We start from the raw sequence: 13939 nt of genomic DNA, 5'->3' as shown, positions 1-13939 counted from the left end.
TGAGCCAAGACTAATTCAACTTTATTACATTGCTTCCATTCCTAATTCCCGCCTTGGAAGATTCTGCGGGCCTGAGAAATGCCTGAACATCTCAAAGCTCTGCTCATTTCCGACAGAGAGGATAGCTTTGCTGTATTTTTGCTGGAAGGCGATGAGGACAGAGACGGTGGATTGCTGACTTCGTTTCAGACTCTGGCCATTGATTTCCAGTAAGGAACCCTGCAGCTTGGGGCGCTGGCAAGAAGGAGTCTGATTTGCAGTCCTCCATCCGGCTCCTTTCGGATTACAGAGGCGTCCTCATTGCGGATGTCGATTGAGACCATTTGGATGTCGAGGAGAGACACTTGAGCCGCCTTCAAAGTCTATGAACTAGGCTCCTCTGCTCAGATCTTGAAATTGCAGGCCTCCCTTTTTTCCTGGCTGCGCCTTCCCTGTGCATTGAGATTGAAATAAAATCGATTGAGACCATTTGGATGTCGAGGAGAGACACTTGCGCCGCCTTCAAAATCAATGAACTAGGCTCCTCTGTTCAGATCTTGAACTTACAGGCCTCCCTTTTTTCCTGGCTGCGCCTTCCCTGTGCATTGAGATTGAAATAAAATTTCCCCAAGAGTAACTGTGCTCATTTTGGAGTGGTCAGTTCAGATAATGTGCCAGAGGTATCAAACATATTCTTCTCGAGCCTGTGCAGAGTGCTTACTCCAGTCTTCCTGCTTTTTGGATTGATCTACCCTTGTGCTAAGGTATGCTGCTTGAGATAACACTATTGCCATTGTAGTTGAGAATTCCCGGAACTAACAGGCAACCTTTGTTTGCCATTTCATCTGCCTCCTTATTCAAGCTTCTGAGGATGTGGAATATTTTACAGGAGGTAAAATCTTGCAGGATTATCTTTAGTCTGTTTAGGGACTTATTGAGGATTGCATTGTTGAACTGATCTTCTGAGTTGATCTTCCTAATGAGGATTTCAGAGTCACCGAATACTTGGCATTCTTTGATGCCTTCGTCCCTGACTATTTGACAGGCTTTTGTGAGGGCAAGAAGCTCTGCTTGATTGTTTGTGGTGATGCCGAGCCCCCAGCAGAAATGGGCCTTCCTTAGATTGTCAGCGAAGTAAATGACTCCTCCAGCACCCGCAGCCCCCGGATTTCCTTTGGAGGCACCGTCAAAGAAGATTGAAGTTGTATTTTGGGTCTTCCACCAGATTTGAAAGGCTTCTTCAGATTCTCTGATTTTCCAAGGAGGAGGGGGGAGGGGAGGGGGGAGGGGACGAACTTTGCTAGAGGGATAGGGGCTGTGGAGGTTCAGCCATGCCTTTTCAGAGGGAAGAAGGGAGGATTCAGAGATTTGAGAATGCTGGAGGACAGATTCAAGAAGAAGGCCTTTAGCTATTGAGGCGGTTTTTGCAGGAGAGCGAGAGGAGTTGTTGAAAATTAAGTCATTCCGGGCAAGCCAAATTTCCCAACAAACAAATTTGGGAATGGAAAGCCATATATGGATCCACAGGGATTTCTTTGGGATGGGTTGAGGGTAGTATTGGAGCCATCCGGAAAAAAGGTCTGCTATGGAGCTGTGCTGGGGCGGGGAGACAGGCAGTCCAAGTAGAGTTAGTGCCCATACTTCTTTAGCAAAAATGCAGTCAGTAAACAGATGGGGAGCTGTTTCTCCTGAGTTTTTGCACATTGCACATCTATGAGGCCCAGCAAAGTTACGCTTTGACAAATTGTCCCCTGTGAGCTGTTTATTTTGCATGAGGATCCAAAAAAAGAAATTAACTTTGGGAAGTCCTTTAGCGTTCCATACCTGTTTCCAGAACGCTGGTGTTCTCATGCTGTCTTTTTTGATCTGAAGGGCAGAGTAGCCCAAAGATGGCGTGTAAAACCCAGTTTCACCCCATCCCCATATGTCTACGATGTTTCGGTGTACAGGCGCTGCATTTAGGAGCAGAGATTTGAGGATTTTGGTTTGCTGTTGGAGCTGCTCTAGCACAGGAGGGATTGCCCAATCCACCCAATTCCCTCTGCTGTCCCACTCAGAAATGTCGTTCAGCTTTCTTATTCCTGCATCGTGTAGCCAGTTCCTGATGTCCCGGATTTCTGTGTGGGAGCTGAGAGGAGGCCTATTCATTATGCAATCTTTCCAGAGAAGGGTCTTTTCCCCATTACCCGGGATGCGGTATAGATGTTTGCTGAAACTACTCATGCTTTTCCTACAGAGGTTCCAGGTATTTGTGCCTGCTGTTGTGTTGTTTGCTGTCAGATGTCTGAGGGGGATCCCCTGCGCATATTTGGCGATGAATGTTTCGCTGATCTGATGAGTAGGATCTGAATATATTTTCCACAAGAGCTTGCATCCAAGAGACAGATTCGAAAGTGCAGGATCTCTGATCTGAAGCCCGCCTTCCAGAATTGGCCGCTTGACTAATTCCCAGTTTGCCAGATGGATTTTATTTTGATTGCCTCTGCCTCCTTTCCAGAGAAAGTCTCTTAGAAGACAAGAGATTTGCTCCATGATGTGTTTCGGGGCCAGAAGAAAGGAGGCTTGGTAAATGGGAAGAGCAGATAAGACGGATTTGATAAGGATGATTTTCCCTCCCTTGGTCAACCAATAGCCTCCCCAGGAGTTAATCTTATCTTTAATTTTGCTAATGACCCCCTGCCACAAAGATCTGTTATTGACTCCAGGTGTGAGGGGGAGGCCTAAATATTTGATGCTGTCCCATTGGGCGAAGCACTCAAATCCTAGGATCTGGGCTATATTATTGAGGTTGGGCTGACTCACATTCCATCCGAAAATCGAGCTTTTCCTGTCATTTACCGCAGCTCCTGATGCTCTACAATAGCTTTTTAAAACAGCATCAAAATTGGCTGCTATTCTAGTGGAGGCCCCTCCTAGAAGAATAGAGTCATCTGCAAAAAGAGCATGATTCATTGGGTTTAGAGCACTTGCGATTCGGATTCCAGGGAGTTCACCTGTGTTCATTTCCGCGGCCAGCTTCCTGCTGAGCGAATCGGCCATAAGAATGTACAAGAAAGGTGAGAGGGGGCAGCCTTGCCTTAATCCGCGGTGAGCTTGAAAGAAGGTTGTTGGACGACCGTTGACCATGGGGGCAATCCAAGGGCATGAGATGCAAGCTTTTATGAGATTGATGAACTAAGGGGGGAAGCCAAAGGCTCGTAGGACTTGGAGAAAATAGGCATGATTGACTCTGTCAAATGCGTTCGCCATATCAAGCTTGATCAGCATCCCCTTCTCTTTCCTCTGTTTGCTGGAGTGGATAGCTTCCTGCACTTGGATGATATTATCCAAGATGTGTCTGCCTTTGACAAATCCCCCTTGGGCTCTGGATATTAGTTTGTCAAGAAGGGGTTTAATTCTATTTGCCATGATTTTTGACAGAATTTTATAGGAGGCATTGCACAGGGAGATGGGCCTGAACCTGCCAAATGTTTCCGGATTGACCTCTTTTGGTATTAATGCAAGAAAGGTGGAATTGATGCCTCCCCCAATCTTGGCTTTCCCAAAGAATCCGTGTATCATTTTCAGCAGATCTGTTTTGATGATGTCCTAGCAGACTTTGTAGAAGTGAATTGTGAAGCCGTCCGGCCCGGGGGCCTTGTCTGAGTCCATTGCCCAAATTACCTTGATGATTTCTTCTTCAGATACTGGTTTCAATAATGCCTGGTTGTCCTCATGGTTGATGAGGTGAGGAATATGCGAGAGCGGATTTTCAGAATCCTCTTTGCTTCCTTCATGCCTTGTGCCATAAAGATCTTTGAAGTGATTTTCAGCTGCAATTTTTATTTGGTCAAATTTATTACAGATCTGCCCTTCATCATTTTTTATCTCTGTAATATGGTTCTGAGAGAGACGGGCTTTGTATTGTCGGTGAAAAAAGGAAGTATTTCGGTCTCCTGCCTTTAACTAGAGGCTGCGAGATTTAAGTCTCCAATGCTCTTCTTCCCTTCTGATGGATTGATGGATGTTTCTTTGACAGGCAGCTTCTTTGTTTAAAATTTCCGGGGTGATGTGAAGCCCTTCCATACCTATTTGCAAGGTTTCCAGCTGCTGGACATCGATTTTTCTCTGGTGGGTGGTGGGGTTCTAAAGTTTCCTTTGCCACTTCTTTAGAGCTTGTTTGGTGGCTTTTAATTTTTGCTCCCACACGTAACTTGGTGATCCATTGATAGGGATATCCCAAGCTGATTGGATAGTTTCCATGAACCCTTCTTTTTCGATCCATAATGGGTTAAATTTAAAGGGGATGGGCCCAAGGTCTTCTTCAGGGGCCAGAAGGAGAAGGATAGGCTTGTGATCCGAGGAGAGCTTGGGGAGAATTTTTGTTGATATGAGGAGTTTTTCCATCAGCAGGGAGCTATGAATTAGAAATCTGTCCAGCCGGGCAGCGATGTGATCAGGCCCAGTTCTGTTATTTGTCCAAGTATATTTGCCTCTCACCGGGGCAAAGTCTAGAAGATCCCACTGTTGCATTATTTCCTCTACCAAAGGGAGCATCTGATCTCTGTTGCTGTTTCCCCCCCTTTTTTCTTTAGGCTTCATTACTAAGTTGAGATCTCCTCCCAGGACAATATTTTTTGGGGAGTGCTGATCTAAAAAGGCCAAGAGAGTATTCCAACAGTCTCTTTTTTCTGCATAGTTAACAGGAACATATAAATTGAATAAGGCTATAGATAACTTACTTTCTAAATGCTTTAGCTCCGTGAAGATCCAATGTTGCGTCTCATGGGAGTTTGCCAGATGAAACTGATCTTCCGACCAGAGGGTAGCAACGCCTCCCGAGGTTCCTCTTGAGCTGACTGCTATACCTTCATTCTTTTTCCATTTAGATTTGCTGATATCCTTGAGAGTTTGCCCATCGATTTTGGTCTCTTGGAGTAGGAGGATGTCTGAGGGTTCTATTTTTATTAGATCTTTGACGGCTTCAATTTTTGGTTGAGTCCCCAGGCCTCTACAGTTCCAAGAGACTATTCTCATTATTTACCTGGCGAGGGGTTTGGGATTACTCCCTTGATGGATCTTCCTCTAGTATTTCTTCCTATGGTCATCTCTATTGTAGATTGGCTGCCTTGCATTTTGAGACGCTCTGCTTCCTCCTCCCTGACTGCTTTGTGGGTCTTCCTGCCTGCTTTCTTCGAGGGTCTCTCGAAGGTCTCTTCCTCTGAGGAGTCTGAAGGTTCTGGCACTTTATTCTTCTTTGTTATATCTGCATATGAGAGCCTGGAGGGGCTGCCCTGAGTAGAGTCTAGCGGTGCTTCTCCACCTCGCTCTTTATTTGCCTGTGGATCTTCGGCCTGTGCTGGTGTGATCAGATCTGTTTCTGGGGGGTCTGAGGGAGAGGCTTCTTCAGGATTTGTGATCTCATCCGATTTCTGTTGGGTTTCATTTTCTTTGCTGGGTTTTCCTTGATTGTTCCCCTTTGTGGCTCCTTTCCCTGTTGCTTTTGCATTGCCCGTTTTCTGGATTGTAGTCCATTGATCTCCCTTGGGGGGATGGCTCTGATCTTCCGATTTTTTCTTGCAGTGTTTTGCGAAATGGCCATAGCCGTGACAGTGTCTGCATTTAAAGGGGATCTGCTCGTAATCCAGCTCTTGAATATGGGACCATCCTGCCACAGTGAGTTTTATTGCTTCGGGTAGTCCTTCTTCCAAATCTACTTCCACGCATATTCGGGCGCAGGAGTATTGATCTTTCCTTGCAGCCTGATCAATGTATTTTCCCAGAGATTTGCCGATGATTTGGAGGGATTTCTGACTCCAGCAATGCAGGGGGAGATGGGGAAGCCGAACCCATACGGGAACCGCAGAGGGGACATCCTGGGTTGGATCGAAATCTGGGGACAATTTATTTAAGTATAGTCCCTGTGGCCCCATGAAATATGGCCCGTTCCTGAAGATGAGGCTCCGATATTCTGCTAATTCAAAGACAAAAACAAAGAAACCTTTACCAACGAAGTAAGATTTAATTCCTTCCTTGATCAGAGGGGTCCAGTTTCTCTTGATCCAGTCTTCTACAGATTTGGGCGATGGCCAAAGGCCGGTGAATTGTCCTATGAGCCCTCTATCTGCTAGATTCAGAGCCGAGCGGCAGGTTTCTTCCTCGGGGAGAGCCACCGTGGGAATGCAGTCTTTTTTTTTGATGAATTTCTGTTGTTGAGCAGAAGGGGGGCACCTGTTGCATGCTTCTATTATTTTCTGAAACTCTATGACTTCTGGGGGGAGGGGGGGAGGATCTGCCTCCCCATCACCAGGCATGGCTGCCCAGGTCCGCTGCTGAACCAGAACGCGTCCCCAGGAGGGCGGCGCAGGGGGCTAGGTCACGCAGATGCTGCGCGGTTTCAATCCGAGCCTGTCGGAGCTCAGAGCCAGCGGGCTGAAAATTATGAAAATATAATAATTCGATAACTATGTAGATTTGTATTTTGAGTGAGAAAGAGAAAGGAGATTGTGTGAGAGTGAAGAGGGATTTACAACGGATCTATTGTAGGTTGTATCTCTTCAGTTTGTTGGATACTATAAAAGGAAGGACTGGCTGTTTCTCCATGGGCGTAGCCCAAATTGGGTAAACCACGTATATATGTTTCTCTTTTTTTATGCATGTTCTGTGTTTATATTTCTGCAATATTTTATGTGTTCCATTGCTCTATAATATATAATTTTCTAACATCCTCTACCTATAGCGTATAGATATTCTTAACTCGAATCCCTATCTTCTTTACTTGACCTGTGGCTATGTGTCGAAGGAATGCCTTTGCTTTTGAGAAGATCACATAATAGCCTCTATCCTCAAGCATGGAAACGGATGCCAAGTTCTTCTTTAGCCTGGGTACATAAATAAAATTCTTCAAGGTGAGTGGATCCCCATGCTCTGTCTGAAAAGAAATCATGCCCAATCTAGAAACACTATACTTTTTGTCATCACCCATCTCGATATGCATCTTGAGATCTTTCTCCTCCAAGTCACTAAATAACTCTTTGTCACCAGTCATGTGGAATGAAGCTCCACTATCTAAGTTTCATAAACTTCCAAACATTGATGACACCATGCATGCAATGAGGGAAAAGTCCAATTCAAATTGAGAGGAAAAAGCATCACCCATTGCTCTTCCTTAGGACTTCTCCTTGGACTTCTTGAGTGGAAAATTTGTAGCAAAATGTCCCATCTTATGACAATGAAAGGATTTAACTTTTGTCATATCTTTCTTCTTACCTCCATGATAAGAACCTGATTTGGAATGGGAATATTTCCCTTTCCCCTTCCTCACCTTAATCGCTAAGGCACATTTCTCTTCATCATCAATATTTGATGAAGAGTCGACCCTAGTGTTCGTTCTAATCTCCTCTTGCGTCAAATCCAACCATAGTCGTTCACAATTAGGCAGTTTCTCCCGACCATTGACGGAATCCTGATAACTATGCCAACCTTTTGGGAGTCCTAGAAGAGCAAGACTCACCATATTATCCTTGGAAACCTTGATTCCAACACTTTCAAGTTCATCACAACATTGAGTGAACTTGGTCAAGTATTTGGAAATACTCTTGCCTTTCTCCATTTTGATATTTCGAAGTTTGTGCTTCAGTGCCAATTTCCTTTTGTCGTTGTTGTTCTGATACAAATTCGTCAATGTTTTCAACATAGCATGTGGAGTTTCCTTTCCATGGAGACTCGAGAAAATGTGGTCTCAAACTCCCTCAAGGATTATCTGCCTTGCCTTTGCCACACACTTCCTCCATTCGACCAAGTTCTGTGCATCCGTAGTTGCTAGCTTGGGGACTTCTTGATCAATGAACTCCTTCAAGCCATTATCTTCTAGCACAACCTCTATCATCTCCCTCCGGGCTATAAAAATTGAGTTGCCTTCCAAGTCATACTCGAGTCACAAACCGTAGGATGCCATGTGCCAATCCTGAAGTATGAAATACAAATTTTAATTTCACCTGTAACCCTGAACTTAGAAACATTGAAATCTCTGCTAGTATATTGTTCTTGGCTCCGATTCCATGTAGAAAACTATGTAGATTCACAAGCTCATGCAATGAACTAAAGCAAGAGACAAGAATATACTTCTACTCTTTACAGTGGACGCACATAAAGATCGACCAAAACAATAATTGATAGAGGAAGATAATCAAATACACATAACACAATAAATATCTGGGGAAAGCCACAGCTCAAAACCCCACTATCTATATTATATATATCATAAAATCAAGATGAGATTACAATGCTTGTTCTCTCAAGAACAATCCTAGCACTTAGTAAAATCAATCTCCAACTCACAAGCAAGCACTAGGCCAATACTTAGCCAATTCACCATCTCTCCTAGTCCCTATTTCTTTGTGCAATTCCTATGGTTGATTAAAGCATCTTAAAGGGAAATCATTGCACTCAAAATTGCGCCATCCCTTCAAGGATCAGTTCCTGATTGCATGCACTATCAATGCAACTCAGAAAAATCTAAAACAAATAGTACACTATCCCTACACTCTAGTCTCAACTCGGTATTTATCATAATCGACATGCATGAGTTTCTGATGAGGGAATATTTAGTTAACTAGACTAGCACTAGTTGAGTGTACTAATGCATCCACTGACTGTTAACCCACTATTAGTTCCTCAAATAGTTTGGAACTAATTTAACTAGACTTAATTCAATAAACTGATTTAACTAATTACCACTCATACTTAACTCATCCTGGACCCCTATAATATAGGGAGAACAAATACATGACTTCAAAAAGACTTCCAACTCGAAATTCCTAAGCTAATTAAGTTTAATAGACTTTATGAGAGATTTTTCGGCGTAAATCACAAGATCTATCATTTTTTGATGTGTTTCGAACTAGCCAGTGTGGTTCATCGTCAGGACAAGTTGAAGAACCAGATCTAGCTTTGCATGTTAAATAGCTTGAGCAGAGCCTCCAACGGCTAGCTAGGCCAACGACTAAAATGGACTAGGGTCCTAACCTCGAAAATAAATATATAAATAATATAAATAATTTAATTTAATAGGAAGTTAGTTGTAATAAGGGACTAAATAAATATATAAATAATTTAATTTAATTGGTTGTTAAAAGGGATTAACAATTAAATAAATACATAGAAACTATAACTATAACTATAACTATTAGAAACTATAACTATTAATTATAATTAATAGTTATAGTTATAGTTATAGTTATAGTTTCTATGTATTTATTTAATTGTTAATCCCTTTTAACAACCAATTAAATTAAATTATTTATATATTTATTTTTGAGGTTAGGACCCTAGTCCATTTTAGGCGTTGGCCTAGCTAGTCGTTGGAGGCTCTGCTCAAGCTATTTAACATACAAAGCTGGATCTGGTTCTTCAACTTGTCCTGACGATGAACCACACTAGCTGGTTCAAAACGCGTTGACAAATGATAGATATTGTGATTTACGCCGAAAAATCTCTCATAAACCTGATATGGATCACAGAAGCCTCAATTCAACAATTTAATAGACTTAATTAACTATTTACAAGTTGCTATGAGAATAGAATTTGATTTTAATTCACAGTTTAATTCAAGGACAAATTAAATTGGAATTTCTTGTTTCCATTTTCAACCATCAAGACCTTGCTCTGTGATTATTACTTTAGACAACAAGTTGTACAGGATACCGGAGGTAGCCCCACCTACCGCTATCTCTTTGATCTCTGCAAAGCAGTGCAGTAAGATCATTTCACAGACCATGAAATTTGTTTCCTTATGATTCACCTTAAGGGAAAGAAGAAGATTGTGGCCATGACTTCCAAACAAGGTTCCTCGGCACAGAATCAACAGATGGACAAGGTCGTGGAGGATTATAGGGACATTTTTGCTCACCTATGGGGTAACCTCTGCATATTAGGTCAAGCACTCCATCAATCTAACCCTGTGCATGCCACTACCCAATGGACCGATCTATCGATGCTCTATTTTTTAGAATGATGAGATCAAGAGGCAGATTCAAGAACTGTTGCAGAAAGAGCACATCAATCCAATCTCATCACCCTATGGAAGCTCGATTGTATTGGTACAGAAGGAGGATGGGACCTTGAGACTTTGTATTGACTAGCGGGTGCGGAACAAGATCACTCTCTGAAATAGGTACTCACTCCCATGGATTGATGACCTTTTGGACTAGCTCAAGGGGGAAAAATATTTCAGCGACATTGACTTGAATTCTGGCTATCACTAGGTTCCTATCAAAGCCTTCGATATGTGGAAGATCGCCTTCAAATCCAAGGAGGGCCTTTTTGAATAGTTGTTCATGCCTTTCGGGTTGATGAATCACTCCTCAACCTTCATGAGGTTGATGGATGACATCTTGTGACCTTTAACCAATTCATTCTTGGTGGTGTATTTAGATGACATCTTGATCTTCAGCTAGAGTTGGGAATATCAACACCACCACATTCGATAGGTCCTCCAAACCCTGTGAAAACACAAGTCGTGTGCCAATCTGAAGAAATGCTTTTTTGGCATGACCCAGGTTCAATATCTGGGGTACATCATTGATGAGAATTGTGTTCATGTGGACCAAGCCAAGATACAATTCATTCAGGATTGGCTAGCCCCAACCACTCTAACAGAGCTCCACAGCTTTCTAGGCATTTCCAGTTTCTACTGCAGGTTCGTGTTGGGGTTCTCTCATTTTTCTTGGCCTTTAAGTTGTCACCAAGGGTGGAGCGAAAGAAAAATTATTTTGGTACAAGACCCAAAAGAAGTGTTTGTTGAGTTGAAGCATCACCTCTACTCTACACCAGTGCTCACATTACCATACTTGCAGCAACCATTTAAGATTGAGACGGATACCTCCAACTATGTTATTGGTGCAGTTCTTACTCAGTAGTGGAATCCAATGGCTTTCCACAGTGAGACACTTTAAGAAATATTTCGAAAGTGTCTCACCTAAGACAATGAAATGCATTCCATTATGCAGGCATGTTGTTAATGGAAGCATTACATTATAGGGAAGGAAATGGTCATCCACACAGACCACCAACCCCTGCAGTTCATATAGACAGAAGGGAAGTTTCAGAAAGATCATAATCATAAATGGTCCACATACCTGCAACAATTCCATTTGAACATTAAGTACAAAAAGGGAAACACCAATATTGTTGCAGACTACCTCAGGCAACCACCAGTCATGACATTGATCACTCTGTTTGACTCCTGTGGGCACGAGACTTTGGGGTGGCTGCATCTTTGCAAGAGTGATCCAGAATTTGGTAGCACATACCAAAAACTCTTGGAAGGCAAGAAAGTTCCAAATTTTCACCTCGAGGATGCACTATTATGCCACCTGGGACACATCTGTGTTCCTTTAAGCGAGCATACCAATATGATTTGGGAGGCGCAATACAGTCGGGTCGCTAGACATTTTGGACTATAGAAAATAGTCGTAGTACTGCAGAACTATTTTTATTACCCGAACCTTCTTCAGGATGTTGGGAGGTACATTAAATCCTGCCCAAATGATAAAGAAACCAAGTTGTTCAACTACCACCTTATGCTAATGATTTGGAAGAAAATTGGGTAAATCCTCTATGGAACCTTAATTATGATGGGGAGAACCTACTTGTATAAGAAAAATAGTTTGGCAATGCTTTTATTGGAGTGCAACCAAGTTTCGGATATGAAGGAAATCTAATGAGGCTTCTTTTCACAAAATCATCACTTCCACACTATGGATTTGTTGCTTATTACTCTTTTTTGGATAAAATATTTAAGGCTGATGTTGTCTTGCATTTTTGAACTCATGGATCCCTCAAATTTATGCCTAGAAAGAATTGGGGATGAGTGATGTGTGTTACCCAGACAGTTTGATAAGGTATATCCACAACATATACTACTATGCTATAAACAATTCTTCTGAAGCTACTATAACCAAACACCACAGTTATGCCAATACAATAAGTCACCTAACACCTCCAATAGAGAATGTTGGGTTATACAAAGGTTTAAAACAACTGAGTGAACTCATAGCTTCATACCAATCAGAGGCACACAAATAGTCAACAATACCATCATTACTGCTAAACAAAACAACCTTGACAAAGATGTTGCCTTGCCTGACAAAGGTACACAACTTCTAGTTAAAGAGAGGGATTTTGTAGTGGGTAGAGTATATAGTAAAATCATGGAGATAGAATCTTGATTGTTACCCTAGGACCTACATGTTATTTGACAACCACCTACTGCAATGGAATTTGTGGCTACTCTAGTTAACACAACTACCCTAAATAGACCCGAGGATGAAATATATTCTTTGCTATGGATTCTTCCAGAAGAAGTATACAGAAAAATAGAAGATATTTACATAAATAATGATCGCGAAATCCTTAAAGATGTAGAGTTGTGAGCGCATATAACAGAAGCATCCTGAGGGGCCATATTTTCATTTTTTGACATGACAACAAACAAGAGAGGTCAAGTGGTCAATGTTGCAAAGACGATTGGTTAATTTCTTGGATTGGGAAGAAAGGAGCCTTGGATTTAGTATCTAGAAAAGACAAGGTTTTGCTCAGTTGATGAAGAGAAGATCCACACTCGCTTTAGATTTCTTTTTGTATGTCTGAAGCTAGCTGTGGATGATAATGAAATTTTGGAATTGAAGCAAGCTTTAGAGGGATTTTATGTATTACCTAGACCTAGAGGTGATCTAATTGTAAATCCCAAGAGTGGCTGCAATGTAGAGTTCCAAAGTGGTAGTTGAACAACTTCTGGAATGTTATGAAGCAAGCAATTAGATCTTTAATTAGAGCAAACTATCACCCAACTGAAGAAAACTTGATCGAGTTTTTTTCTTATCTAGGGAAAAATGGCATTGGCATTGTTAATGTTGAGGTATATGTCATATAAATATTTAATAGTCTTCTTTATTTTATATTCCAGTGTTCATCATCTTTCATGTCTTATACTCTGCATTGTATCTTCTTTCATTTTCAGAAGAGGAACTTAGTATTGATGGTAAGAAGAAAGAATTGAAGAAAGAGGAGAATAATAACACTGGAGTGACAAGTGCAAAAAGAGAGAGAAAACTAGAGAACCGATCTAGTGATACATTTAAAGCCAATATCTTGCATGAGAGACACACATACAAAATAATCGTCAAGTCTTTAGAGTTGGTGAATTCACCTACAATGCTTTGGAAACACAATGATAATGTTTTGATGTGATGAAACAATATTTCATGTGTAAATTATGGTCCAACCAATATTAAGTTGGAAACTCTTATTGTAATACTTGACATTTCATATAATATAATTTATGTGGATAAAAATATTTATAGTTGTACTTGATAGTATTTAGTATCGTAATTAACATATGTAACTTTGCATTTTTTTATTAGATGAACATGCACATTGTATGACATTTTTATAGTTTAGTCGAAAAATTATACTAATTAATTTATGTTGATTAACTTATGAACACATCAAATCAATATAAAACTACTAAATTAGTAATTTATATTGATTAATGATGAACACAAATAAATATAACTAAATTAGTCGTTTAAAATTATTACTAATGAAAGTAAATGAAATGAATATAAACTACTAAATCAATCGTTAATATAATGAATATGAAACTACCAAAAAAAGATAAATGATTACTGTAAATGAAAAAATTTTGATTACAAATGATGGATAAATTTTGCATATATATGACTAGTAGTGGCTAATTTACATTATCTTATAACACGACCAAAATGTAGTCATATTTCTTTGGTCATTAATTTGTTTCAAACGATGACTACAATTTGCATATATATGAATATTAGTAGCTAATTTACAGTACCTTATAACGCGACCAACATTTTGGTCATATTTATTTGGTCATCAATTGGTTTTGTCGGGCGATCATCTAGTAGTATATTTTGTTGTGTATTTGGTCATTAATTGTGGA

The 13939-nt window shown here is 40.9% G+C and overlaps 1 pseudogene; it reads left to right on the top strand.

Moving 5' to 3' along the window:
• The first annotated feature begins 10944 nt into the window (after positions 1 to 10944).
• LOC149235915 (magnesium-chelatase subunit ChlH, chloroplastic pseudogene) lies at positions 10945 to 12746 on the top strand (annotated as a pseudogene).
• The last annotated feature ends 1193 nt before the right edge of the window (positions 12747 to 13939 follow it).

This window comes from Pinus tabuliformis, chromosome 8, assembly GCF_031772625.1.
Source record: "Pinus tabuliformis cultivar Carrire ecotype Pingquan chromosome 8, CPIR1, whole genome shotgun sequence".
Taxonomy (NCBI): domain Eukaryota; kingdom Viridiplantae; phylum Streptophyta; class Pinopsida; order Pinales; family Pinaceae; genus Pinus; species Pinus tabuliformis.
Note: the sequence above shows the minus strand (reverse complement) of the source record. Positions and strands in the feature narration are given on the sequence as shown.